At 62.6% G+C, this 27745-nt stretch overlaps 1 long non-coding RNA gene across 2 annotated transcripts in view; it reads left to right on the top strand.

Annotated features, from left to right (window-relative positions):
* The first annotated feature begins 404 nt into the window (after positions 1 to 404).
* LOC131486057 (uncharacterized) overlaps positions 405 to 27745 on the top strand; it is a 32986-nt gene continuing 5645 nt past the window's right edge. Inside the window, exon 1 of one of the 2 annotated variants that reach the window (XR_009249161.1) lies at positions 405 to 783. This is a non-coding gene — a long non-coding RNA (uncharacterized LOC131486057). Of the gene's footprint in view, positions 784 to 13708; positions 14252 to 27745 lie in introns of those variants that run through there. The other variant, XR_009249160.1, reaches the window with a different exon arrangement.

Consider the following 27745-nt stretch of genomic DNA (forward strand, 5'->3'; position numbering starts at 1 on the left):
TGATGCGGTCGGCTCCGTGGGTGCCCCTGTCCTGCTTCACCTCCCACAGCCACACAAGGGGGGGGCTGTCCCGGAATATTCCAGCCCCTCCCCCCTCAGACCCCGCCCACCCCTCCTGGGCCAGGCTGGGCCGAGGTCACCGCAGGCCAGGCTCATGGTCAGCCTGGCCCAGGTGGGACCCGGGGGCCTGTCCTGTGTCAGCCCCGGCTGGGAATGTGACCGGGACGGGGGTGGGGGTGGGGGTGGGGGTGGGCAAGTGGTCTCTCTCCCCAGGCTGTTAGCCCCATGAGGGCAGGGCCCTGATGTTTCTTGGCTGGGCCCCGGGGCTGAGACCACTGGCAGGTGCCAGGGTCCCTGACGTACCAGTGGGGGGCCGGGGAGCCACTGCTCTGGATGGAGCCCCTCTGTCCGGCGTGGGGCCCCCCACCCCCACCCTGGGCGCGTCCCTCTCACGTTCGGCCCCTGCAGGGCTCGAGGGCCCCTCCGCCACGGTGAGCCCTGCAGGCCAGGTGGGGGCAGAGGCTGGGCGCCCCTACCACGTCCGGACATCACCCTGGGGCCGACTTTGTCACCCACGTCGCTGCTTCCCGTGGATCCCAGAGCCAAATGCTTTGCTAAAGCTGGTAAAATGGAACCAAATCAACTGTTCAATGGATTTGGTCCCCTTCAACCAGCTGTAGCTGTGCATTGATCGCACCGTCGGCCAGGCTGGAGGACACGGCGGCCACGCGGAGGCCACAGCGGAGGCCACGGGGGGGCCCGGCGAGGTCCGGTCGGCTCCAAGTAAGCGAAACCCCTACCCTGCCCGGGCCCCCGACCAGCCTCGGGTGGGACTCCCAACTGAACCGCCGCCCCCCCCCCCCCCGAGACCCACCTACCCTGCTCCGAGTGTGGGTCCCTCGGAGCTGTGCCCCCTGGGGCGGCCGGGACGGTGGCCAGCTGCGGCTGCCTGCCCCCCGCGGCCCTCAGCAGGGTACCGGGAGAACGTCCGTCCGTTTCCACACCGGCGCGCTGCTGGGAAGTCTATCCTGGAGCCCTGCATCCTGCCGGTCCCCGAGAGGCAGACCCCTCTCAGCCTCTGCTCTTTCTCCTTGAGGGTGACCTTGGCCCCAAGGCCCTTCGCCATACCGGGCGCCCCTGTCACGCCGATGGCCTTAGGAACGGCTCTGGTGGTGGCTGGGGAGGCCCGCACCGCACGTCCGGAAGTCACTTCAGGCCCTGGCACCACCGGCCGTGGGCAGTGGGACCCCGCACGCCCTGCCCGGGGGGGGCCCCAGGACTCACACGAGAGGCAGGGCTCCGGCCCAAGGGGCCACTTTGGGAATCCAGCCCAAGCTAAGGACCTCACCCACCCCGTCTGTCTCATGCCTGCCCGAGGCTGCTCTCGGTCCAGTGTGAGATGTGGCACCTCGCTGGGGACTCTGGGGCACACCCCACGGGTCCTCGGGAGAGGAGCATACCGGTCCTCACCGCCGTCCGCTGGCCCAGGAGCAGATCAGTTAGCTCTTCGATTGATTGGATACAGTTCGCGTCCCTCTCCCATCGCGGCAGGGCTGGAACCGGGTCCCGTCCTTACGGGAGGCAAATACTGTGCCAAGACCAGCGGTCAGCCCTGGCCAGACACCCACTCAGGAAACCCTGAAACTGGCGAAGGCCCCTCAGACACGAGCTACGGTTTGAGTCAGGACACGATCCTGGCCGTGGGTGAGGACACCTGTCCCCAGCCTGCCCCTTCCTTCCTGTCCCTGCAGCCTCACTCTGGGTCAGCGCCCGTGGTTCTGATTCTGACCTGTGTTGACACCTGCTGGTGCCAGGACCCGAGAACATTCTGTGATGCTTAGGATAGGAAGGGGGAGCCCAGGAGGAGGGTCACGGCAGGGTCCAGTCTAGCCTCGGGGCCCCCTGCCCCTGGCCTTAGCTTTCCCCTCTAAATGAAAGGATGGGCCGACCAAAACCCGCTCCCATCTCCACCTGCACCATGGACACCAGCCCCTGAATTACTGGAAAGGGGGTGCTGCTGGTTCCCGCCCCCTCGCAGGCTGTCTTTGGTCAGGTCCCCCGTGAGACCCACTGCGTAGACCAGAGACCCCTCTGCTTCCTTTGCCACGGGTGACCGCACGGATGCTGTGGGTTAAGTGACTGCAGACCCCAAACCGGCCCAAAGTGTGCCCGGCGGGGCTGGCACACGGCCAGGCAGCCCCAGTAAGCAGCCACAGGCAATACGTGAGCAAATGGGCTTAGGTACATTCCAATAAATACTGCGGACGCCGATGTTTGAATTCCACGTAATTTTTACCGGTCATGGGTTTTTCCCCCGCCTCGATCCTTTAAAAATATAAACGTCATCTCGGCTCTCAGGCAGTGTGCATGCAGCCATCTGGGGTTTGGCCCTAGGGCCCCAGTTTGCCCCACCCAAAGGGACAGCAAAGACACGTGTTCGGCACAGTGTGCGTGGAAAGCGCCACGGAGGCCCCTGCTCTGTTCCTGGTATTAGCTGCTTAGCGGACATTTGGTGAATGAACAGGGGGAGGCCCCCAGGGAAGCCCCTCGCCCAGTCCCAGCTTTCCCAGAGCCGGAGGGGCACAGAGGCCTGGCCCACCCGGCAGGCGAGCGCATAAGCGGGAGCCCAGCAGCCGGGGGTGGGTCCGCGTTCTCTGTAGCTGGAGACGCTCTGTCCCGAGCCCTGGCTGGGCTGTGGGTCCAGAGGTGGGGCTGTCCCTGCCCCTGGGCGGCCTGCCTGGCTCTCGGCCGGATGTGCCCACGAGCAAGGGCCAGTAGCTGCAGCAGGCATCCACTGGGTACCAGGGCCCAGCTCGGGGCCTAGGCGGGGGGCCAGGGCACAGGGACGTGGGTTCGTCCTGGGAACCACACTTCCTGCAGCCTCACACTCTGCTCGTCAAGGCCCCAGAGTCTGTGTCCCCTCGGGGCTGGGCGTGGCCGCCAGAAGGGTGAGGGAAGCGCCCTTGGTCGCCCGGCAGTCCCCGCCCAGCTCAGCTTGGGGTTGGCATGCAGGGCTGTGGGGCCTGGGCTCGTCCTTCCACCCAGGCCCTTGTCTGGGCGGAGCTTGGGCCGCTAGGGTGGTCCCGCTCGTGGTTTCCAGCCATGCTGAGCGTTCAGCTTTGCGGGGACCTGAGTATCTCGCCTTGGATGAGGCTCCAGGGGAGAGCGGGCAGGGGCTCCCTCGCCGGGGAGACGGTCTGAGGGGCCAGCGCTCACAGATGGTGCCTGTCGCAGCCCACCGCAGCTGTGGCCCCGTCCCTGTGCTCGGAGGACGCATAGGGGCCAGTCTTCTCTGCTCTGTATCATTAGCTACTCCACTCACCGTCCGGGTCACTCACGGCGGCCCTGGTGCTGAGCCCTCTCATCCGCGGTGGGTTCCTTCCAGCCACGATTTCCTACCTAGGCTGCTCCTGAGGCCACCTGGGGACTTGTCCCCTCCTGGAGACACGCCGACTTCCCCGGGAGCTCAGGGTGCAGGCCTCCCGGGCCTCCCGCAGCACCTCAGCCTGGCCTGGCCCTCTGTCTCCCTCCGGCCCCAGCGCCCCACCTCTCCTTAGGCCTCGCTGGCCAGGGTGCCCCCCATGCGTCCCCACGGTGCCTCTTGTCCCTAGCACCCGGCTGTGGGGTCCCTTGTGAGTTCAGGGTCCCTCGATGGGGTCCTCGCCTGGCCCTATTCTCCTCCGGCTGAGACTGTCCTCGGACACTTTTGTCGAGAGGCCGGCGAAGGTTGGTGAAGGCGATGTGCCTCCCAGAGCCTTCACGGGAGTCTGGGTGGGCCCGGGGCGGGAACTCGGCCTTCCGGGTCTCCAGGGGGGACCTGTGGCCTCCGGAAGCTGCTGAAGAAGGAAATGGCGGTCACCAGTCCCTGCCGACAGCCACCTGGACCAAGGCCGTGCGCCTGACAGCTTTAGGCCTGGCTGCTTCCTGATCCTGGACCTTGAGCTCCTAGAGAAAGAGACCCCCCCGCCCCCCCGCCTCTCAGAGCCCCTGCTGCCCCGACCTGTGCCCCTGCCCTGGACATTCCTTACCCCGAGGGGGCCCTGAAATGTCGCTACATTTCAGTAGAGAAAAGAGTATGCGCCCTTGAAAGAGATTCTTCTTTCTTGGAAAATGTTAAGATGCTTTTCCAGTAAGTGACCCCAGATGCTTTGTACGTGGACAGTGAGTGACAGCAAGACGGAGTGTCCTTCCTCACGGGGACAGGGTGGGTGCGTGGCGGTGGGGGAGGCGGGTCCTCGAGCTGGAAAGCTCCCTCCCTGCTGTTTCCACGGCCTCTGAAGAGCTTTGTATCTGGAGCTCGTGTGGTTGTCTAACGAAGGCGGTGTGTGTTTTCAGCACCCAGCCTGGTCCGTCGTCCTCACCCCTGCCCCGCACCTCCTGGGACAGTGCTCCCGTCCTGGGGAAACACTGCCTCCCTCAGACGTTCAAGTGCCAGCACCACTCACACCCCATGCGGCTGGCGCCCCAGTGCACTTGTCCTTGTCTGTTGCCTGTCTGGTTCTGTGGAAGTCCCAGCACTGACAGCTGGGGACACACCCGCACACACACACACACGCACAGGCACACCCAGGCAGGAGTGCACGCACACACATGCACAGAGACCCGATTCACGGTCACAATGGGGAGGCAGGGGGATGGCGCGTGTGGGGTGAGGCTCAGACCGAGGCGGTCAAGCTGGGGACTGTGGGCTTTCCTTGGCAACCCCACCGAGGAGGACTCAGCCCCTGTCGCGCGCGCCCCTCCCTGGGCCCATGGCCCCTCCAGCCCTCTGCTCTGCCACCTTTATGGGCCTCCGTGCAGCCGCGAGGCGTGGGGGTCCCGTCTGCACGCCCCCTCCATCTGTCTTCTGTCGGCAGAGATCAGGTCTGCCTTTTCCAGAAATTTCAGCGTACGCCTCAGTGTGTGGCCGGCTGTGCCTGGCGTTGCCTGGGCTTTTCTTGAGACTCGTGCGTGGTGGCACGCCTGTTCCCCTTCCCCTCTTTGCCGGGCAGCATCGCGTGTCCCGTCGTGGGAGGAGACAGGGGCTCGGGGAGGAGTGGGCACACAGTGGGCTGCAGTCTGCCGTCGCTCGGGAGTCCGGACGGGCTCAGTGTCGGCTGGGGAGAGAAACCCAACTCAGAAGGGAATTTAGGGGCTCGTGGCTGCGAGCTCCGAAGCTCGGGCTGGATCCAGAACCTCCGACTGTGTGATCGGAAATCTGTTTTGGCCTCCACCTCCTCACCACTTTCCCCTGGGCTGGCTTCATTCTGGGGCAGGGCCTGTGGGGGCGGGGGGCAGGGGACTCACTGAAGCAGCCCCAGCAAGCGTCCCAGGGGATGCTCGTGGCCGGGCCTGCGTCACCGGAGCCCTCGGGGTGGGGTGGGAGTGGGGGGGTAGTGCTCGCCAAGAGGGGCTGCCTGGGCGGAGGGGAGGTGGGTCCGGATTGACACGACTCATTTTGTCCTTTGTATTGACCTTTTCCGAAGGGCCCGCAGCCCTCATCTGGCCTCCGTTTGCTCCAGGGCAGCCCCTGGACGTCTGTCAGAGGGCGGCAGGATGGTGTGCGGGGCAAGCAGGAGACAGGTCCCCCCAGATGGCCAACCAGACAGCGGTCGTGGGTGGGGCCGGGGTCCCCCAGGGGCCGGAAGCTTCCTTCCTTCACGGTGGGCAGAGGGGCTCTGACCAGCACAGAGGGGAAGGGGGGCCCATTGAAGACTCCAGGTCCGGCCCCCTCTTCCGGCCCCTCCATTCTCAGGACACACGGAAGACCCCAAGTGTGCCGACAGCCGCAGCAGCGGTGGGCAGGCCTTGCTGGTGTCTGCTTCGAAACACAAGCACCAGTAACACCCGACCTTTGTCACAGGACAGAAGGAGGGGCGCTGGGCCCCGGCTCAGTGCTTGTCAGAAATGAGCGGGTTTCTCGTGTCACTTGTTTGCACCACTGTTGTCCTCGGAGGGCGGGGATCGGTCTTCCTGCTGAGTCAGACAACGTGGAGCCTGACAGCCAGCAGCCGAAGCAAGTCCTGTAGGGCTGGGGGCTCCGGCCCCCGCCCACCTTGCCCACCTCGGTGGCCGTGGCGGATCCCCTGTCCCTGGGGCCACTGTCCCCCAGGACGCACGGGGCTGGGGCTGTGCCTGCTGGGCCACCCGAAGAGGCCTCTTCCGTGAGTCTCAAGGCAGAGCCCGCCCACCTGGCCACAGCCCTCGGGGGAGGCGTGTGCTGCCCTGAAGTGGCCCTGGGCCCTGCACAGGCCTCCGGAGAAATCCTGGCCGGGGACCCTGAGAAGGTGTCCCCAGACCTGTTCTCCCCTGTAACTCACGACTGCCCTGCACGGCTCCTCACGGGAGGCTCGAGGGGCCCGAGGCGCTGTGCCCAGGGTGTGCGGGCCCCGTGGGCATCTCCATCCCGTGCCTCCCCCATTTCCCGCAGCCTGTCCGGAGGCAGAAGGATTTGGGGACCCCCTTGGGGTTCAGGACGTGCTTGCTTACACATTTAAATTTCCCCTCAGGACGGAAGTCCTTGGGGGATGGTTCTCTCACTCCCGGGACGGTGACCACGGTCTCCTGAGTTTGACGTGCTCCTCTCTGCCGGCCGCCCATGCTCTAAGTGCCCACGGCTGCGCCTCCTTCCGGGCCAGCAGAGACGCCTCCGAGAGACCCTTCCTAGTAATTCGGCCATCCCCAGTGGGCCCTCCCCCGCCCATGGCACTGACCTTCCGGGCACTCTTGCTTTGGCAGTTTCTAATCAATCCTGTCTATGACAATAATAACGTAAGACACAATAATAAAAATAGCTGCGTTTGTGCATCTCGTGTGCTGTCAGCCCCGAATGGAAAGTCCCTGCACCTGACCAGGAGAGCAGGGGGACAGGACAGGACACCAAGGAAGGCTCTTGGGGACGGGAAGGCTGGCGACCTGTTTCAGGACTGGCCAGTCCACCGGAGACCCTGGGTATGTGACTTGCCTTCTGCACGTGTTCCAAACCTGCCCAGGAAGGACTGCCCCCCGAGGAAAGACTGCTGCCCCCCCCAAGAAAGGACTGGCTCTCCCCAGGAAGGACTCCCCCCCCATAAGGACTCCCCCCCAGGAAGGACTGCCCCCCCCAAGAAAGACTGCTGCCCCCCCAAGGAAGGACTGGCCCTCCCTAGGAAGGACTCCCCCCCATAAGGACTCCCCCCCAAGGAAGGACTGTCCCCCCCAAGAAAGACTGCCCCCCCAGGAAGGACTGGCCCTCCCAGGAAGGACTCCTCCTCTGCAGGAAGGACTGACCCCCCCCAGGAAAGACTGCCCCCCAGGAAGGACTGCCCCCCCCCAGGAAGGACTTCCCCCCAGGAAGGACTCCCCCCAGTAAGGACTGAGCCCCCCCCAGGAAAGACTGCCCCCCAGGAAGGACTCCCTCCCCAGGAAGGAAGGACTGGTCCCCCCTCAGGCAGGACTGGCCCCCCAGCAAGCACTGGACCTCCCCAGCAAGGACTCCCCCTCCCAGGAAGGACCCCCCCCCGGAAGAACTGGTCCCCCTCCGGGAAGGACTGGCCCCCCCAGGAAGGACTCCACCCCCCCCCAGGAAGGACTGGTTCCCCCAGGAAGGACTGGCCCCTCCAGGAAAGACTGCCCCCCCAGGAAGGACTGCCCCTTCCATGAAGGACTCCACCCCCAGGAAGGACTGGCCCCCCCAGGAAGGACTGGACCCCCCCCAGGAAAGACTGCCCCCTCAGGAAGGACTCCCCCCCCCCCCAGGAAGGACTGGTCCCCCCTCAGGAAGGACTGGCCCCCCAGCAAGGACTGGACATCCCCAGGAAGGACTGCCCCTCCCAGGAAGGACTCCCCCCCGGAAGAACTGGTCCCCCTCCGGGAAGGACTGGTTCCCCCAGGAAGGACTGGCCCCCCCAGGAAGGACTGGTTCCCCCAGGAAGGACCGGCCCCTCCAGGAAAGACTGCCCCCCTCAGGTCAGGTGTGGGGGTGTAAGCACAGCGTTTGCTTAAACAGAACGGTGACACTGCGGCCACAGCGAGTGCGTTTTCAGGACCCGATTGAGGACAGCTCCCGGCCAGCGCCCTGCCAGCGCCCCGGGCCCGGTGGCAGGTGGGCGCGGAGTGCAGGGACTGCTCCCCGCCCCGTGTCCCCAGGCCAGGCGCTGAGCCTCCCGCCGGAGGTAGATAGGAACCCTGGAGCTGGAAGGTGAGGACCGTTCATCTGAGTCCGTGCGAGTTAATTAAAATGCTTGCCTGCCAACGGTTCCCGGGCAAACTGGAAGGAGGGTGCTAACGCGGAGGCTCGGGTACCGGGGACTCCCTGATCTGAGAACCGGCCTAACACGCCCTCCGCCGCCCGAGCAAGCTCGTGAATGATTCATGCGGCGGGGCATTAATTGCATCGATATATTAATAATTAATAACGACACCGCGAAGAGCCTCCGCCGTGACCAGTCTGTGGCTGCGCGCCCGCGCCCTCCCCGGGAGGTCCCGCCCTGGGACGAGGGAGGGCAGCCGGGAGCGGCGGCCCAGCCACGGAGTAGGGGCCCCCACCCTGCGGGAGGAGCGCAGGGAAGGGGGTGCGTGGGGGGCGGGAGCGCCAGGCCGGCCCCGAGGCCCCGTGCTACCAACGGTAGAATGGGTACAGCGGCCGGGCCGCCGGCGAGAGCAGGCGCCCGGAGCAGCCGTGACTGCCCCCTGAGGGCTTTGCCCAGTCTCCCTCCTTGGAGAGCTCTGGAGTCAATTCTGGAAACCGCCGCATCCGCAGCCCCACTTCCCCGCCGGGCCCGCCCGGAAAGGGGTCCGGGGTGGAGGCCTCGGCTTGGTTCAGAAGCGCGGATCTGGAGGGCCGGTGTTCGGAGCGACGGCCGGGCTGGAAACATCCAGGGGAACGACGGAGGCAGGGGTCCTAGGGCGCGGGCCCAGGCTGGCGCCGGGAGCCCTCCCGGGGCGTGTGACACGCGTGCGGTCTCCGTCCACCTCCGAGGTGACGCTTCTGCCCCCATCGCCCTCATCGGCCCTGTTTCGCAGGCTCGGAAATGAGACCCTGGCAAGTTAAGTGTCCCCTGGAGGAACCCAGCTGGGCTCCAGACACAGGCACGAGTTTCCAGACCGGGGCGGGGGCGTTCGTGCGGCCCCTGCTCCCCTCCCTCCCCTCCCCTGCCCCTCCCCCTCCTCTTCTGCCTCTGTGTGTCTGTCCCCCTCCCTCCTCCTCTCTCTGTCTCTCTCTCCCCTTCCCTCCCTGTCTCTCCCTCCTCCTCTCTCTGTCCCCCTCCCTCCCTCCCTCCCTGTCTCTCTCCCTCCTTCCTTCCCTGTCGTTCCCTCCTTCTCTCTCTGTCTCTCCCTCCTTCCCTCCCTGTCTCTCCCTCCTTCTCTCTGTCCCCCTCCCTCCCTCCCTCCCTGTCTCTCTCCCTCCTTCCTTCCCTGTCGTTCCCTCCTTCTCTCTCTGTCTCTCCCTCCTTCCCTCCCTGTCTCTCCCTCCTTCTCTCTGTCCCCCTCCCTCCCTCCCTCCCTGTCTCCCCCTCCCTCCCTCCCTCCCTCCCTCCCTGTCTCCCCCTCCCTCCCTCCCTGTCTCTCCCCCCTTCTCTCTGTCCCCCTCCCTCCTTCCCTCCCTGTCTCTCTCCCTCCTTCCCTCCCTGTCTCTCCCCCCTTCTCTCTGTCCCCCTCCCTCCTTCCCTCCCTGTCTCTCTCCCTGCTTCTCTCTCTGTCTCTCCCCCCTTCTCTCTCTGTCTCTCTCCCTCCTTCCCTCCCTGTCTCTCCCTCCTTCCCTCCCTGTCTCTCTCCCTGCTTCTCTCTCTGTCTCTCCCCCCTTCTCTCTGTCCCCCTCCCTCCTTCCCTCCCTGTCTCTCTCCCTGCTTCTCTCTCTGTCTCTCCCCCCTTCTCTCTCTGTCTCTCTCTCCCCTTCCCTCCCTGTCTCTCCCTCCTTCCCTCCCTGTCTCTCTCCCTGCTTCTCTCTCTGTCTCTCCCCCCTTCTCTCTCTGTCTCTCTCCCTCCTTCCCTCCCTGTCTCTCCCTCCCTCCCTCCTTGTCTCTCCTCCTCCTCTCTCTGTCTCTCTCTCCCCTTCCCTCCCTGTCTCTCTCCCTGCTTCTCTCTCTGTCTCTCCCCACTTCTCTCTGTCCCCCTCCCTCCTTCCCTCCCTGTCTCTCTCCCTGCTTCTCTCTCCCCCCTTCTCTCTGTCCCCCTCCCTCCTTCCCTCCCTGTCTCTCTCCCTGCTTCTCTCTCTGTCTCTCCCCCTTTCTCTCTGTCCCCCTCCCTCCTTCCCTCCCTGTCTCCCCCTCCCTCCCTCCCTGTCTCTCCCTCCTCCTCTCTCTGTCTCTCTCCCTCCTTCCCTCCCTGTCTCTCTCCCTCCTTCCCTCCCTGTCTCTCCCTCCCTCCCTCCCTGTCTCTCCCTCCTCCTCTCTCTGTCCCCCTCCCTCCTTCCCTCCCTGTCTCTCTCCCTGCTTCTCTCTCTGTCTCTCCCCCCTTCTCTCTCTGTCTCTCTCCCTCCTTCCCTCCCTGTCTCTCCCTCCCTCCCTCCCTGTCTCTCCCTCCTCCTCTCTCTGTCTCTCTCTCCCCTTCCCTCCCTGTCTCTCCCTCCTTCCCTCCCTGTCTCTCTCCCTGCTTCTCTCTCTGTCTCTCCCCCCTTCTCTCTGTCCCCCTCCCTCCTTCCTTCCCTGTCGTTCCCTCCTTCTCTCTCTGTCTCTCCCTCCTCTCTCTGTCTCTCCCTCCTCTCTGTCCCCCTCCCTTCTGCCCTCCCTGTCTCTCCTTCCTTCCCTCCCTCCCTGTCTCTCTCCCTCCTTCTCTCTCTGTCTCTCTCCCTGTCTCCGTCTCTTCCTTGTGAATTGGTGGCTCCTGGAGGGCTGCTGGAAGGGTCCCTTACTGGAGCTCTGCAGGCTGCACCCCCAGCATCCACAGAGACGCCCGGCAGCCCCCTCCCATGCTCCCGTCCACACGTGCTTGTGTCCTTGACCTTCAGGGACTGGTTCCTCTGGAGCAGCAGGACTTGGGCCAGAGCTTAGCACCAAGACAGAAGTCACACAACTTGCTTTATTCCCTTTTGGCAACTTATCTCTGAACAGGCCGCTCACCCCCGAGCAAAGGGTCCCCTGGGCAGGAGGGTGTGGGGCTTGGGCTCATTTGGAGAAGAATGATTTGTCCCTGGAGGCCGGCTCTTATCTCAGCCAGGAAGCTGGCAGGGCTTGACGCCCAGGAGCCCACAGCGTCCTGGGAAGTGCCTGCCTTCTGCCTGTGCCCCCGGGCAGCTGGCACCTGGGGGCCACAGGACAGGCGGGGCCCCTCTGGGGCAGCATTTCCCCGTGGGGCCTGGCCCCAACGGCCAAGCTGGCAGGTGGGGGCGTCAGGAGGGGTTTGCTGGGGGAGGGAGGTGGGGAGACACGCAGGGTCCTGAACGGCCAGGGGAGGGGGGCTTGGGGGCAGGAGGCCTTACAGGAAAAGCAAAGTCGCAGAGGCCTGTGAAGGGACTGAGTGCAGCCTGGCCCTGAGCCTGAGGCCACTTGAGCAAGTGACGGCGCCCTCCTCTTCCACAGGCCAGCCCTGCGCCTGGGGCAGGGTGGGGGCGGGGGGAGGTTGTCAAGGGGTCCGAGGGCCCATCGCGCCTGTGGCCAGAAGCCTGGCCCACAGTGGCCCCTGGAGCCAGCGGCCTGTGGGTGTCCACCTGCGGTCGGACTGGGCGGGGGAGCTCCCGGGCGAGGACTCTTGGGCACAAGTGAGGACAGCCGGGCTGGTGAACACATCACAGCGGCAGCAGGCCCTCGGCGGCCCGCATCGAGGTGGGTTTGCGCTCAGAGATGGAAGTGCGTGGGGAGTCTGTGGGGTCGCGGGAGGGCGCGGGGTCGCGGAAGGGTATGTACCACTGCTGACTGCATTGGGGTCACTTGCTTTTTTTTTTAATTTTTTTTTTTTTCAACGTTTTTTTTAATTTATTTTTGGGACAGAGAGAGACAGAGCATGAACGGGGGAGGGGCAGAGAGAGAGGGAGACACAGAATCGGAAACAGGCTCCAGGCTCCGAGCCATCAGCCCAGAGCCTGACGCGGGGCTCGAACTCACGGACCGTGAGATCGTGACCTGGCTGAAGTCGGACGCTTAACCGACTGCGCCACCCAGGCGCCCCAAGGGGGTCACTTGCTTTAACACGTCTACACTTGCACGGGGTTGGAACACCGTCTGCTCCACAGGCTTTGGAGAAACCTCGGGCTGAGGCGGTTGGAGGAGGGCAAGGCTGTACGGGGTGGGGAGGGGTGGGGTGGGGGGTGACTGGTACCCTTCCCGAGTCTCAATGTTAAACCAGCAGCAAGGGCTGCTTTTATTTAAAAAGCAAAACTCGGGTGCGGATGGGAGGCACAGGTCCCAGGTCACGAGAAATCAGGCTTCGAGCGCCGCCCCCCCATGCCCGCCCCAGGTCCCCCTTCCTTTGCCAGGCCTTCCCGGGGGACAGGAGCCCCAGCCCGTGTCCGCGCTGCCAGCGGCCCCCTCCCTGGAGACGACTTCACAAGGACACTACAGACCTCTCACTTGACTTTCATTTGATCTGCTCGTCGGGGCTGGTGGACGGAAAGCACTTAGTACTTTGCCCAGACTTCGCAGGACAGCATAGGTGCGACAAGGGAGTGTCCTGTGATTCGCACCCACGGACCCAGGCTGCCCGTAAAATATTTGTCCGGGAGCCAGGAGCCCCGGCACGTGGGTGAACACAGAAGAGGCCGTCGTGGGAGCCACACTCCGCGCGCCCGCCCCCCCTTCCTGCCTTCCCTGCTCATGCCTGGACCCTCCGCTGGGCTGGAAGGACAGCTGTCCCACGACAGGCAGACAGGATCCAGGCTGGGAGACCAGTGGGGGCTCTGGGTCCTGGAGAAAGGGGAGGCATGGACTTGGGGGACTGTTCGTTGTCTAAGCTGCTCGGACCTTGAACAAGACCGTGTCCGTCGGGCTTCCGGACCCGTCTCCGAGGACAGGTGGGTCGGGCTTGGAAAGCTGGAGCCTCCCTGTGTCAGTCAAGCTTCGCGGGACAGACAGACGCGGTATGGGCACCTGTAGCCGGATCAGTCAATGTATGCACCCATCATCCGTCCACCTACCTGCCTGGCTGTTTATCCGTCCGGACTGAGAGAGGGAGAGATTTATTTTGAGGAATCGGCTCAGGCGACTTTGGGGCAGCCCCGCAGGCTGGACACTCAGGCAGGGTCTCTGGGCCCAGAAGTCCTTCCAGAAATCTCAGTCTTTGCTCCTACGGCCTCAGCTGCTTGCGGGAGGCTCAGCCACTTTGCAGAGGGTCCTTCCTCCCTTTGCTCAAAGTCGGCCGGCTTAAGTGTGAATCACGTCTGAAAACACCTTCACAGCGGCCTCTACACTGGTGTTGGGTGATCTGACAGCCAGGCACTGAGGCCCCGCCCGTCGATGCGAAGTCACACGCCCCACGGCCGCCACGACCTCGCAAACCCCGCGGCGCACACACGGGGGGCCGGTGCATCCGCGGGAGTTAGGCCTTTCTGTGGAGACCCCACACGCCGCACACACCGTCGCCCCACGCGGCCTCACCAACACACACACACGACCACAACTGTATACCACACAAGCTCCACTCACACACGTCCGCTGTCGGTGACGACGGGTCAGCCCCGCCGGCGAGGTTTCCGGCTGTCCGGTCAGAATTGGCTGTGGGCGGGTCTGGGACAGTGTAGATGCAGGCAAGCCTGCAGGCCCCTGCTCGGGGCCGTGTCTCCCAGCTGGCCACAATCGCCAGGCAGCTCAGCCAGACCCTCAGATGCAGAACAGGAGGCCGGTCCAGGACTGAGGGTGTAGGGACGCAGACACCGCTTGTCCTATGTGACCCGGACAAGTTGCTGCCTCTGTCTGGGCCTCGGTCTTCTGTCTGTAAAATGGGGGTGACAGAGAACCAGGGTGGCACCTTAGAGCACAGAGCACTGCTCAGCAATGGTGAGCTCTGTGGCAACAGACCTGGGGTGACAGATGGCCGGGGCGGGGCGCCACGCACCCTGCCCCTCCCGTGCCCGGTGAGGTCGGCAGGACCCAGCGACGTGCACGATTCACCCTCGCGGCCGGCGGTCGGAGGGCGGCCGGGGGCCCCGCGCCGCGGGCTCTGGAAACACGAACAGAGATGACGCATGCCTCCTGCTCCCAGGATTTCACAGACATGCGAACTACGTGCTCCTGAGGCCAAGTGTGGAAATGCAATGTGGTGACTTCACACTGCTTACACGCACCGAAGAGATCCACGTTCGGGAGCGGGTGTGATCAATGGCCCGGTGGGCCAAGCGCTCCTGGGAAATGCAGGCTGGCGGGTGAGTAGACGTAAGGACCTCCTGGTGACCTCGTCCGGAGAGCCCGGCACCCAGGTCACACAAGCCACCTGTGCCGGCCCCGCAGGCTTGTGCACGCGGCCCTCGCAGCGGTGTCTCTGGGAAGCCTGTGCCCAGGCTCTGACCGCATAGCTCCTGGGCTGCCTGCTGGGACTGAGCCTGCCGGGGACACAGTCCAGAAACAGCTGGTTCCACCCGCCTTCCCCCCAGGGTAGGGCCCCGCTGGCAGCTCCAGCAGAGTGGGGGCTGTGAAGCCAGAGGGCAGATGAAGGGGGTCTCCTTCCAGAGAAGCTCCGTGTGACACGACATGACGGCCCTGGTCTGAGCATCGAGGGTGCCGCCTAACTGGGAGCACTGGTGTCCCGGCCCGGGGTCCCCGGAGCAGAGCCTGGGTCAGAGGTGGGGAGCCGGCGGCCAGGAGGCCGGGCGGGGAGGAGAGACAAGGAGGCGCGTTCCTGACAGGTGGTGCTGAGTACCCTCTGGCACGCTGGTGAGCGCACTGGGAGCTGGCCCCCGGTGGGGACACCGGGCGTCTGTCCACGGCTCCCGGCCGTCTCGGTGGGGGCCTCTCCCGCAGGCACGGATCGCCGGCGCTCTCAGCCTGCCCCCCCTCGCCGTCCACTCTCGGCCACAGATGCTCTCAGGCTGGCGGTTCCAGGACTGGGGGGGCCTTGGGCGGCGACGGGGGGCGGTGGGGGGGGCATGCAGATGTCCACCACGGCCGTCCGGCTCCTGCCGGCTTCCAGCACCTGGGAGAGCGAGGGTGCCACGCGTTCTGGGGTCTGTCTTCGTCCCCGAAGCCCGATGCCCGGGCAGGCCGCGGGCTGGCGCAGCTCCGGTTTGTAAATCACTTCGAAGACGGAGGTTTATGCCGCTGGCTTGCCAAGGCAGAAAGTGCTGCGGACACTGAGGGTGACGGCCTCTCAGGCAGTGACTTGTGTGGGGCCAAGATTTACTCTCTCATTTTGGGCACGAGTAACCAATTTCCTACAAATCTGCCGGGGCTTTCGAGTTGGGTTTGCCAGTCAGAATGACCAAATCGAATCTATCTTCTGAGGCCTTTTGAGGGGGACGCTCGGCTCCCGTCAGCGATGTGGGGTTTATAGGCAGCAGGCGCCCAAGGAGCTGGGGGACGGAGGCCGCCACAGCCGGGAGCCCACCGTGCGGCCACCAGGCTGCTCCCCGGGCCCCGCGCAGGCAGCTCCGACACAAGCCCTCCCTGGCATGTCTCCGTGTCCCGGTGGGCCCGAGTCCCCGTCGCCACAAACAGGAGGGAAATGGGTCCCTGGAGGTCGGCGTGCTGCGGGTGGTGGAGGGGCCGGGGGAGGATAGTCTCTGCCGTGCAGGCGGTGGGGGCTTGGGCTCCACTTGGCACCTGTGTTTTGGGGGCTGGGGGTCCCCCTACCTCTTGCAACGCCCTTCCTGCCCCCAGCATCAAAATTGACTTCTTTTTCAAGGTCAAGCTCAAGGGCACCTTCTCTGCGAAGCCCTCCGTGCTGAATGGCAGCGCTTGGTCTCCACAAGCCCTTTCTTTAGGCCGCTAGTTTGGCAGGCAGCTCAGCCTGGCTCTCGGTGGCTGGGGACTCTGGCTCTGCTGCTGGAGAGGTGACCCCAGACGTAGCAGGTGCCAATGGTCACCCGCTTCATCCTCACTATGGCCCCAAGTGTGTGGGATTCGCTTCCCCAAACCACAGATGGAACTGAAGCCTCAGAGAGACCAGGCAGCTTCCCAAAGCCACACAGCGCCTGGGGGGAGGTGGGGGGGGGGGCTGAGGTTTGAACTGGGGTTTGTGATATCAGGAGCCCCAGGTGAGGGCCCTGGGCCTGCCGAGCTTGGAGGAAGCATCTGGGGGACTTAGGGGACCAGAGGTCGCATGCTTCCATCAGATGCATCTGCTGGGCATTGCCCGGCCCTGTTCTCAGCTCCCCACGCCCGTCACGTTAGCCCAGCACACGACTCTGGACAGGCCCCATCTCACAGCTGAGGGGAGCAAGATGGGAGGCGGGGGGGGGGCAGGGGGGACCCAGGTTGGGTCACACAACGAGCAAAGGGGGGGGGGATTCATGTGGTTCAAGTCAGCCACCTCTGTCAGCACCCGGGGCTCAAAGGGCTTTGCCGGCCGGCGACCTGCCTCCTGGGTGACTGTCTGGGTTTTTACGGCCGGCGTCCCCCATCCACACCGGGAAAGGGGACCACAGTGCAGATGGCCGGATTGCAGGGCGCTGCCTCCCTGGACGCCCACCTCAGACCGCTGGGATCAGAGCTGGGGGGCGGGGCAGCCAGGCGGAAAAGGGCCAGCGGCTGGGGGCCTCCTGAGGGGCTCTGCTACATATCATCCAGTGCCTGGGGTGGGGGTGGGGGCTGCTGGGGTGTGGACACGGCCAGAACTCAGGCCCTGTGGCGGCACCTGACTCCACCCGTGCAGGAGCCGTGGGGGCTCCGGAAACCATCCGGGACCCCTTCTGGGACCCCATCAGGGACTTCATCCAGGACCCCACCAGGGACCCCATCCAGACCCCACCAGGGACCCCATCCGGGACCCCATCCGGGACCCCATCTGGGACCCCATCCGGACCCTGCCAGGGACCCCATCTGGGACCCCACCAGGGACCCCACCAGGGACCCTGACCGGCAGGCCAGGAGGGAGATTTCCCTGCAGAACTTTTAGCTCCCTGAGGGCATCGAACCAGGGTCAGGATACCAGGCTGAGCTGTGCATGTTCCCCGGGTGGAGACGGCCCGAGGCTGGGGGTGAGGAGGGCCCAGGGCTGCCGACCCTGAAGCTGGACTCTCCCTCTGGGGGTGCTGTGGTTCTGACCCCATGGACTGGGCCTTCAGGGGCTTTTACACATCTGTCCAGAATCCCCTCCGCCGGGCTCCTGGCGGCCCAAGACATACCTGGAAGAGGCCGTCCTTCCCAGCACCCCCAGGAATGCTGCCTGTCCCAGGGTGGGGGGCCAGCTCTGCCCTGAGGGCCTCGAGCAGGGAATCCGAGGCCCTCTTGGCAGACAGACTCTCTCCTTGCTGAAGGACAGGGCTGGGCCTGGAGCTTGACGGGGGCCCAGCAGACCTGGTGCCAAAGGTTTACAGGGACCGGGATTTGGTCCCTGTATCCAGCGGGGATCCTGGATAAACCGGCAGGAAGTGGGAAGCGAAGATAAGCCGGCCCTACACCAAACGTGGGAGCACCGCGGCCGACCAGGCCTGCAACGCACCGGACCTGCTGGGTCAGCGTCCTCGCACACGTGCACACCGGTGCGCGCTCAGGGGAGGCCGAGGCGATGCAAGCCGTGTTGGGTGCGTTGGATGTGCACGCACACACTTCCCCCCCTCAAAGCGAACCTACAGTCGCCCTTTCCACGCTCCCGGGAGATACTTTTTGGGAAAACAAGGCCGCCGCAGCCCTGGGGGTTCTGGAGCCCCAGTTCGGCCGGATTCCTTGCCTGGTGGACGGTGAGGTGCGCGGGTGAACGCGGCGACTGGCTGGAGCCTTGTTTGCAAACGCGCTGTCGACGTGCTGGACGGGTGACCGTGGCCCGGCCCCAGAGCCCGGAAGCCGCGGGAGGAGGGGCCGGCCTGGCTGCGGGGGAGCCGCGGGGGCTGTGGTTCCATTAACAGGACGGAAGCTCGGAGCTGGAGCCAGAGATGAGTCAGACAGCACTGGAGGGGTGGGCCGCGGTCCAGGAGGACGCACCCCCCACGCCTGCCCGTCCCGCCAGGGCCTGCCCCGTGCCGAGTGAATTATTCAGCAAGCTGACCCAGACAGGAAGCAGGCACGGCGGGCTCCAGGCTGCCGGCCAAGGGCAGGCAGGACGCAGGTGGGAGGGGCGCACCTGCTCCGTGGGTCCAGGGATTATTTTAGAGCTGGGGAAACTGAGGCCTAGGGGGCCCCTGCATAGCTCCTGGGCTGAGGCCAGGATGCACCTCTCTCCGGAGAAGAGCGGAGCCCCGGCCAGGACACAATGGGGGGCGTGCAACACAGCCCTCACATTTCGGTACAGACCGTCCCTTCCTCCGTCTCGGCCACTGGCCCCGGGCTGAGCCCCTGCGGGACACGCCACACCCCCCGGCACTGGGGTCCCCGGGCCAGAGGCTCCGCTCCCTGCTCAGAGTGGGCGGGCCCGCGGAGGGCGGCCTCTGGGGCCTGGCCCTGGGGGCGGGGCTTGGGTGCATCTGGGCCACCACTCAGCCCTGCTCCAACTCCTTTCCCGGGGGCAGGGGGCGGGGCCTTGCCCGGCCCATTAGGAGCCTGGGAGCCTCGCCAGACCCAGCAGCCGCCTGGAGGCTCCTCTGGGCCCGGGCCCCACGGCAGCGGCCTCCCCTGCCAGCGCCGCTGTCCTAGCTGTGTTGTGGAGGCAGCGTGAGCACGTCCTCAGGCAGCCACGAGCACAGCCCCTCTCTGGCCCAGACAGGATGTGGCCACGGCCTCCCCACGACGGGGTTCAGGTCCTGCTCCAGCCCCAGTGCTGCCTGCTGGGCGCGCTCCCCCTCCTCCTGGTGCCTCAGTTTCTTCCTCAGCACAACGGGCAGCAGGACTCAGTGAACAAGACAGACAGAGGAGGTCACTGCTCCCAGGGGTCACGTCCTAGTGGGAGGGACCAGGGAGCAGCTGAGATAGTGTCAGAAGGGACTGAGGGGCGGGTCAAGGAAGACCCCTCCTGGGGAAGAAATGTCTGAAATGGTGCCTGAGCCCCGGGAAGGAGCAGCTACAGGGCCTCATGGGGGGTGGGGGGGGTGGGCGGGGGAGCACTGCAGAGGCAGGAGCAGCAGGTGCAAAGGACCTGGGGTGCGTGGGACGGGATGGTGGTCCTCGCCCAGGAGGGAGGCCCTCACGGCCGGTGACAGGTCTCAGGGCCCTCGTGGGTCCCGGTGTGGCGCTGGGTCCTCCGGGTGCTGTGGGGCGCCCAGGTGACAGGGCCTGGCCTCCGTGTTCATAAGACCCTCTGGCTGCTGTGGGGAGGGGCGGGTGTGCGGAGCCAGAGGACAGTGAGGAGGCCGTGCTTCGAGACCATGTCTCAGGAGACGTGGTGGGATGGGAGGGGAATTTCAGATATATTTTGGGGGCGAAGCCGCGAGCTGCAGACGGACGGGTGTGTGGTGACACTGAGTTGGGAGACACCGAGGCATCGACGGCAGAGCCTGGGGCAGCCGGGCCCGGAGGGCTGGTGGACAGGGCCACCTGGCCTCACCCAACCTGGGCCGCCCGCCGGGCCTTCACATGGGTGAGCCGGTGACCGAGGACCCAGACGAGCTGGCATGTGCGTGTGGACGGGGGTCATAGTGCACGGGTGATCTCTGAAGCGTCAGGACTGTCTGAGGCCATGGGGTGTGGACGGCTGGGAGAAGAGGCCGAGCCCTGTGGCCTCCACACCCGTGACCCGAGGAGGGGGGCGGGTGTGGGGGGAGGGCCCGGAGGGGTGCATGTGATGACAGTAAGGTATCGTTACTTGGCTCAGAGGTTGCTGGTCAAGAGACCGTAGTCACCTGCCTCCGTCCGAAGCAGCAGCAGATTTGTTCCGGGGTCACCTGTGGAGACCCCCCCCCCACCCCGCCGCCCGTCATCTGCAAAGGGCAGCCGGGGCTCCCGTGAACACACTGGGCGATTTTGTGGGCTGGATCAGCGCCCAAGCGGACCTTTGCTCGCCTCTGGTGTTCTCTCCCCGTGAGGCCCGGGGGGCGACCGGCTGGTTAACCTGACGGGGGGCGGGGCTGTCCAGCATCTCAGTTCCTGGTCCACAAACGAGCAGCCTGGATTCCCGAGATTTCCAGGCTCCGCCTGCCACGCGGGGCACCCAGCGTGCGGTTAGCAGAGCACACAGAGGGTCTCCGTGGCCAGGAGGTGGGAGGCGCACGGCCGGGCTACCCGTGTGCTGATGCCCGAAGCCCCCTGCACACCCCGCACCCCCTTCCCAGCCAGTCCATTCGGCACATCTTTCTTCCGGGCCGGTGCCCTCAACCCCACAAAGGCCCCAGTGGGGTTCGAGTGAATCAGGGAAGCAGGACCACAGGGTGCCCTCCTGCCCGCAGAACGCTTCCCCCCGGAGTAGATGCTGTGACCGTTGGCCGGGGACAGAAGGGGCCCTTGGCCTGTGGAGGCGCTGGGCTTGGCGGCCGCACTACCCTGGAGAGGGACGCGGTTCCCCGGGGGGGCAGTGGTTCTCAAACTCCCGCGAGGCGCACCCAGAGGACTGAGCTCGGCAGGTCTGGGGCGTTGAGGATGTGCCTTTCCATGATGCCGCTGGTCTGGGACCCCGCTTTGAGGACCGCTGACTCGGGGGTTCCTGCCCTGCCTGCATACTAAACCACCCGCTGAGATTTTAAAACAGAGCCCGGCCCCACCTCACACCCAGAGTTTGGGAAAGGGAGGAGAGAAGGGGGCGGGTATTGAGGAATCTGTGAGGTTCGCCCCCACCATGGGCCCAGCGTGGGGGAGGGGAGGAGCACAGGTGCAAGCCATGTGGTCGTGCGTGCGTCTGGTCCCAGACGTGCGTCTGGTCCCAGACGTGCGTCGTAGCCTCTATGACGGGGGAGCCGGTCAGGGCTTCCCGAGTCGGGTGGACCCAGCAAGAGGGCTTGGTGAGAACGGATGCCCCGGCCAGCCGCCCAGAGCCCCCAGGGAGCACCTGGGGTGGGGCTGTGGACCCGATTATTGGGGGATCCGTGGGATAAACTGAGACCCAGTGGGAAACACAGGTGGCCGGGCAGTGCCTTCGCCTGCCAGCATTGCACGCGCACACACGGACACACACATGCACACACACACACAGAAATACCTCCCACACACTGCTTGTTTCAAGCGTCACCCACCTACCTGTGCGCAGGTGAGGAGGCTCAGGGAGGCCGCTGGGCCCAGGAGAGGCAGTCTTGCGGCCTGTGTGATTGGCAGTGTGCCAAGGGCAGGGGCACCACTGGGCAGAGGGGGGTGATTCCTCGCCCCTTTCCTTAGAATCACCTCTCTGACTTTCACTTGGGTTTATTAATGTTTGTTGAAGCCCCCAAAGACAATGTTGCCTGTGCCGGGGTGACCGTACCCGCCTCCCCTTGGCCCTGATATTAATGATCAATTAAAAGCCCAGCAGGAGAAGAGGAGAGGCTGGGGACATCCGTGTCCCAGGCAGCTCCTGGGGCCCCCTTGGGCGGGAGGCTCGGGTCCCGAGTCAAAGCGTCCGGGAGCCCCTTTGGGCCCTGCTCATGCCGGGACCGTGACCCGACCCATCCATCGCCTGACGTCCGGCAGACAGCGAGTGCTTGAAAGCCGCCAGCACCCCGGGCCTTGGACACAAAGCTGTTGTTGGTGCCAAGCAAGGCAGAGGCTTGGCAAATGACCGGAGCCCGGGTGACGGGCACAACATGCTCTCACCCCGAACGAGCCTTTCCTGTGCCAGCTCTCAGCAGCGCGGGGGAGCCAGTCCCGGCCTCCGAGGGGCGCCGTGCAGGGTGGGGCTGGGGTGGGTGTTAGCGGGGGCCCCCGCCTCTCCTCCTCACCCCGTGGAGACACTGAGACAGACGGCAGAAGTGAAGGGTAGCCAGTGGGCCGCAGAGAGACAAGAACCCGGGGGGGCACCGGGCCCCTCGCACCCTGCCCTCACCTGCCCACGGCCACCAGGTCACCCACGGAGAGGTCCCTCGGGGCAGGTAGGTGCCAGGTCCCTGCCAATGCCGGTGGTGGGGCAAGAGAGGGCCTCCCGTGGGCGTCTGTCCTGTGCCGCCCTCACTGTGACCATGGGGCGGGCCCGTCGTCACACGAGGAGACGGGGGCTCCCTCAGGCCGGACGGCCCCAGCCAGGTGGAGGCAAGGACACGTAGCATGAGGACAGCGGTCTCGCCCGTTGTCCTCCGGGTGCAGCGCACATCAGGACAGGAGCCCTGCCCGGGGCCCGCTCCCAGCACTCACATCTGGTGCAGACGAGCAGTGACAGTGGCCCTTCAACAGCCAGGAGGGGAAACGGGGCTGGTGGGGGCCCCCCTGCCCACCCGCCCCCACATCCTTGCTCTGGTTGGGCATGGGTCCCGGAGAAAGAGTTGCGTTCAGCTGTGGTGTGCTGGCGGGAAGGCCGGGCCGCATGCACGTCAGGGCTCTCTCGACCAGCTCAGAAGGCCATAACTTGCAGCTTACACGACAGAAACCCCTCCCCTCACTATTCCAGAGGCTGGAAGTCTGAGACCACGGGGCCCCTGCCATCTGGTTCTTGGTGACTCCTCTTCCTGGCTTGAGACTGCATTCCGCTCCCTGTGTCCTCAGATGGCCCCTCCTTGGTGTGCATGCGGATAGAGTGACCCATCCTACGGGGCACGAATCCCACTGGGAGGGCCTGTCCTCACGACCTCGTCTGCCCCTAAACACCTCCTGAAAGCCCCACCTCCAAATACCATCACAGTGGAGTTGGGGTTTCAACATAGGCACTTTGAGGGAACTTGGCTGGGGGCAGGATGGTGGGGAGATAAACATTCGGCCCATAACAGATTCAAAAATCTTCAACGAATACTAGGCCATGAATCCAGCAAAAATAAAAATAAACCAACCTAACCAAGTGGAGTTGTCCCTGTGGTGCGTGGCTGGTTCCGTACTCAAGACTGCAGTCACCCTACCAACAGACCAAAGAAGAAAACCCATGAGAACATCTCAGTAGGTGCCGTAAGAATATTTAACTTCTCTTCGCGATGAAAACCCTCAGCGCACTTGGAAAAGAAGGAAGCCCCCAACCTGATTAAAGCCATCTACAAAAATTAATAATAGTAGACAAGAAACCGTATGTATCTAACGTCATTTTATTAAATGCTTATTTATTTATTTTGAGAGAGAGGGAGAGGGACAGAATCCCAAGCAGGCTCCGTACTGTCGGCGTGGAGCCCGACCCGGCTCGATCCCCTGAACCATGAGATCACGACCTGAGCTGAAATCAGGAGTCAGGATTTAACCGACTGAGCCCCCTGGGCGCCCCGGTAGCTAACATCACTTTTAGTGGTGGAAGGCTTAGACAGTGTAATGAGGCAATGACAAGCCGGGGGGACGCCACATTGGCCGGAGAAAAGACACACACCTGACTCTTCCCACGGGTGACGTGAATCCGTATCGAAAGTCCCCAAGAACTGACAAAAAGCTAGGAGAACTAATAAGTGAGCTTTGCAAGGTCCCCAGATACAAAGTGTCTATACAAAAATCAGTCCTATGTCTGTACACCAGCAACAAGCAATTGCAAACTGAAACTTAAAAACAGGGACGTCTGGGTGGCTCAGTCGGTTGAGCGTCCGACTTCGGCTCAGGTCACGATCTCATGGTTTGTGGGTTCGAGCCCCCCGTCGGGCTCTGTGCTGACGGCTCAGAGCCTGGAGCCTGCTTCAGATTCCGTGTCTCCCTCTTTCTCTGCCCCTCCCCTGCTCATGCTCTATCTCTCAAAATAAACATTAAAGAACTTTTTTAATAAAAATAGTACCATTTACAACGGCACCAAACACATATGAAATACTTAGACTTAATAAGTCTAATGAAATGAGTGTAAATTTTGTGAGTTGAGGACCACAAAACACTATTATCGAGGTCAGCTAAAATGCACATAAATGGAGAGATGAACCATGTTCATGGATCGTTACCATGTTTGTTTCCCCCAAACTGGCCTATAGATCCAACGGAAGGCCAAAAACAAAAATAAATAAAAGCGAAAGCACAGAATGTTTTTATGTGGAAGCTGGAAACCCAATTTTAAAACTTACAGGGAAAGGGAAAGGAGCTACAATCGCCGAAAGAAGGGTTTGAAAAGGAAGAACAAAGCTGGCAGGTTCTAACCTGATTTCAAGTCTTACTGTCAGGCTACAGTCATTACGAGCCTGTGGTATTTATGATACGATAGACACATGGACCCGCAGATACGTGGTCAATTGATTTCAGTGAAGATTCGAAGACAATACAGCAGAGAAAAGATAGTCTTTTTAACAAATGGGGCTGGAACAATCAGATATTCATACGGAAAAAAAAAAAAGAAAGAAAGAAAAGAAAAGAATCTAGACCGACACGCTGCAGTGCATACAAAAATTAATTCAAATTGGTTCATTGACCTAAACAGAAAATCTGCGACCGTAAAACTCCTGAAAGACGGAAAAGGGAATTCTTGTGACCTTGGGTTAGGCAAAGATTTTAGATATGACACTTAAGAGCAGTGATCCATAAAAAAGCAAATTTGTAAGTTGAACTTAATAAAAATTAAGAACTTCAGCTTTTTCTGTGGCAGTTGAGACAAGGAACAGAGGAGCTGACAGGGAGAAGACATTTGCCCTTCCCATTACCTGATAAGAAACTGGAATTCCGAATGTATGAAGGGGTCTCAAAACTCGGTCATAAACAGCCCAGCTTTTAAAATGAGCAAAAGATTTGAGCAGACGCTTCCTCCAAGAAGGTATATGGGCGGCAAGTGAGCACCTGAAAATATGTTCAGGATCCTTAATTATCAGACAAACGCACGTTAACGCCGTAGTGGAGATGCCAGCACACGTGGGAAGGCTAACTTCGTTTTCGTTTTATTTTGGCTTTTAGTTTTTTTAAGTTTATTTATTTATTTTGAGAGAGAGAGAGAGAGAGAGAGAGAGAGAGCACGCGCGGAAGGGGCAGTGAGTGAGAGAGGGAGAGAGAGAGAATCCCAAGCAGGCTCGGCTCCCGCAGCTGACAGGCATGCAGAACACGTGAGACGCGGGCATCCCTGGTGGGAACAGCCCCTTTGGAAAATAGTTTGGCTTCTTACCCAGCCGGGCCCACACGACAGCCACGCTGCACGCGACAGCCACGCTCCTCGTGACTCGAGTAGTGAAGGCATGCCACCCACATACTCACAGGTGGGTGTTTGCAGGGGACCTATTTCGAATCACCCCGGGCTGTAAAGGACCCCAGCGTCCTGAGAGTGATTGGGTGAGCAGGCGGCCACGCGACCATGCGGCGACCTACTGACCCACCAGGAGGGAGCAGGCCACCGACGGGTGTGATCATGGCGATGAATCACAAAAGCGTCATGCTCGCTGGAAGAGGCCAGACCCACGATCCCGTCCAGCGCAGGTCCTCTTACATGACATTTTGGAAGAGACAGAACCACAGGGACGGACAAGAAATCAGTGGATGCCGGGCCCCGGGAAGAAAGGGGATTAATCGTAAATTAGTTCAAGGGGGTTTCAGGTAATGGATCTGTTTCCTTTCCTTTTTTTTTTTTTTTTAACCTTGTTTTATTTATTTTGAGAGGGAAAGTGCGAGCGGGGGAGGGGCAGAGAGAGAGGGAGAGAGAGAATCCCAAGCAGGGATTTGAGCCCCCAACCCGGGGCTCAGACTCACCAACCATGAGATCACGACCTGAGCCGAAACCACGAGTCGGACCCTTAACCGGCTGAGCCACCAGGTGCCCCCGGTCTCTGCCTTTTAATGGGAATGTTTAACCCATTAACCTTTGATGTGATTATCCACGTGGCTGAGTTTAGGTCTGTCGTCTTCTGTTTTCTGCCTCTCTCCTCTGGGTTCGTTTATTTGTTGTAACGAATATTTTGCTTGGTATGGCACGGTCAGGCCTTCGCCGGCGTTTCGGCTGCCTCCCCTTCTGTCATTTTCACTGGCAGCACCCTGCGTCTTCACCCCCTCCCGTAAAATAGAGCGGGCTTGCGGATCCCGGCGCGTCCCCCCACCCCCCGCCCCGGCCCCGCTGGCCTTCGCGGTTGTCGCCCGTGTGTCCTCGACGAGGGCTGACAATCTCACCGCAGTGCGACCATTTTTTCAAAGGGGAGGGGAAGCAGACTCCTGTGTTTACTCAGGGAACCACATTTCTGTTGTGAAGGCGGCTCCCCCCACCCCACCCCTCCCCGGCGCTGCTCCCCACCAGCCCGGGGAGCCCCCGCGCCATTTCGGGAGCAGACGGTCTGCGGTGGGGGATTCTCTCGGTCTTCTTTCACCTGGGATTATCTTCACGTACCTTCGTTCCTGAAAGAGGTAGTCACCGGAAATGAAACTCGGCCAAAGCGCTTTTCTTTCCGCATTCCAGGCACCACTTCCCTGGGCCCCGTCTCCGCGACGTGCGGCGTCTGAATCACCGGACCGTGACTGCAACGTGTCGTTTCTCTCTAGCTGCCTCCAAGACGTTTTCTTTGGTTTTCAGGGATTATTATGTTTCTCAGTGTGGTTTTCTTTAAGTTCATCCTCTTTGGGATTCTCTGAGCTTCTTAAACGTTTTGACGCGTTTCTCTCACCAAATTGGGGATGTTTCCCGCCACTATTCCTTTGAATCCCTTCCCCACCTTTCTTCCCTCCGCCTGGACTTTCTGAGGTCGTGCCCGCTGGCCCCTGAGCCTCCACTCAGCTGTCACTTCCTGTCTCTCTTCTTCGGATTGGGTCTTTTCTGTTTATCTTCAAGTTCACCGGCTTTCTCTTTCATCCCTGTTCTGCTCTCAACTCCATCAGGGGGTTTCAGATATTACATTTTTGGATTCAAAAGTACTCATTTGTTTTTTATGTTTCCTACCTCTCTGCTGAGAATTCTTATTAATTTCTTATCATACAGTGTGTGTGTGAGAGAGAGAGAGACAGAGAGAGACAGAGGTCTCACAAAACACAGTCAGGACGCCGGCTGTAAGTACCTGGTCATACCCAGGGCTGGCATCTGGCCATCCATCGTCCCTCCTCCTGAGGATTGATCTTTTTCCTGTTTTTTTTTTTTTTTAACGTTTATTTATTTATTTTGAGAGAGAGGAGAGGGGAGGGGCAGAGAGACAGGGAGCGAGAGAGAATCCCAAGCAGCCAGCATGCTGTCAGCACAGAGCCCGACACGGGGCTCGATCTTAAGAACCGTGAGATCACGACCTGAGCCGAAATCAGGAGTCAGACGCTTAACCGACCGAGTCACCCGGGGGCCCCCATTTTCCTGGTTTCTGTCGAGCGATTTTGTTTCACATCGTGAGCACTGGAATGCCGTGCTGCATAGATGCCGGGTCCTGTTTCAATCCTCTGGAGACGCTGGCATTGGTGGCGTGGAGGCGGGTTCACCTCGCCTTCTGTGGGCCTCACGCGTGCACCCTCCGGGGCTGTTCTGAGGTGGGTGCGGGGCCAGACATGGAACTAGGGGACCCTCTTGTCGGCTCCCTCCCTCCCCGGGTCCTCGCCCCCATCGCCCGGCCCGCAGGATCCCCTCTCCCTGTTTCTCTCCCTGGAAAGGGGGGGTTTCTATCACCATCAGAGCCTCTCGCGTGGCTGCGCTGACCCGAAGCCGGGCCTCGCCTCCTGGGCAGAGCTGCCGGGAAAACCCAGAAGTTCTGCGCACTTCACTTCGTCCTCGGCAGAAGTTTTCGTTTGCATTTTGCGTGGATTTCCGTTGTGATTAGTGGAGGGATGGGCTGTAGCCCAATCCGCACCTTGGCCGCGTGGGAGACGCCACCTTTGTGCTCCTTCGAGGGTTTCCTGCCCCTGACGCTTGCAGGAGGATCTTTCTGAGGCCTGAGGGCGAGTGAGCGTGGGCC

The sequence above is a fragment of the Neofelis nebulosa genome, chromosome 9, assembly GCF_028018385.1.
Source record: "Neofelis nebulosa isolate mNeoNeb1 chromosome 9, mNeoNeb1.pri, whole genome shotgun sequence".
NCBI classification, from domain to species: domain Eukaryota; kingdom Metazoa; phylum Chordata; class Mammalia; order Carnivora; family Felidae; genus Neofelis; species Neofelis nebulosa.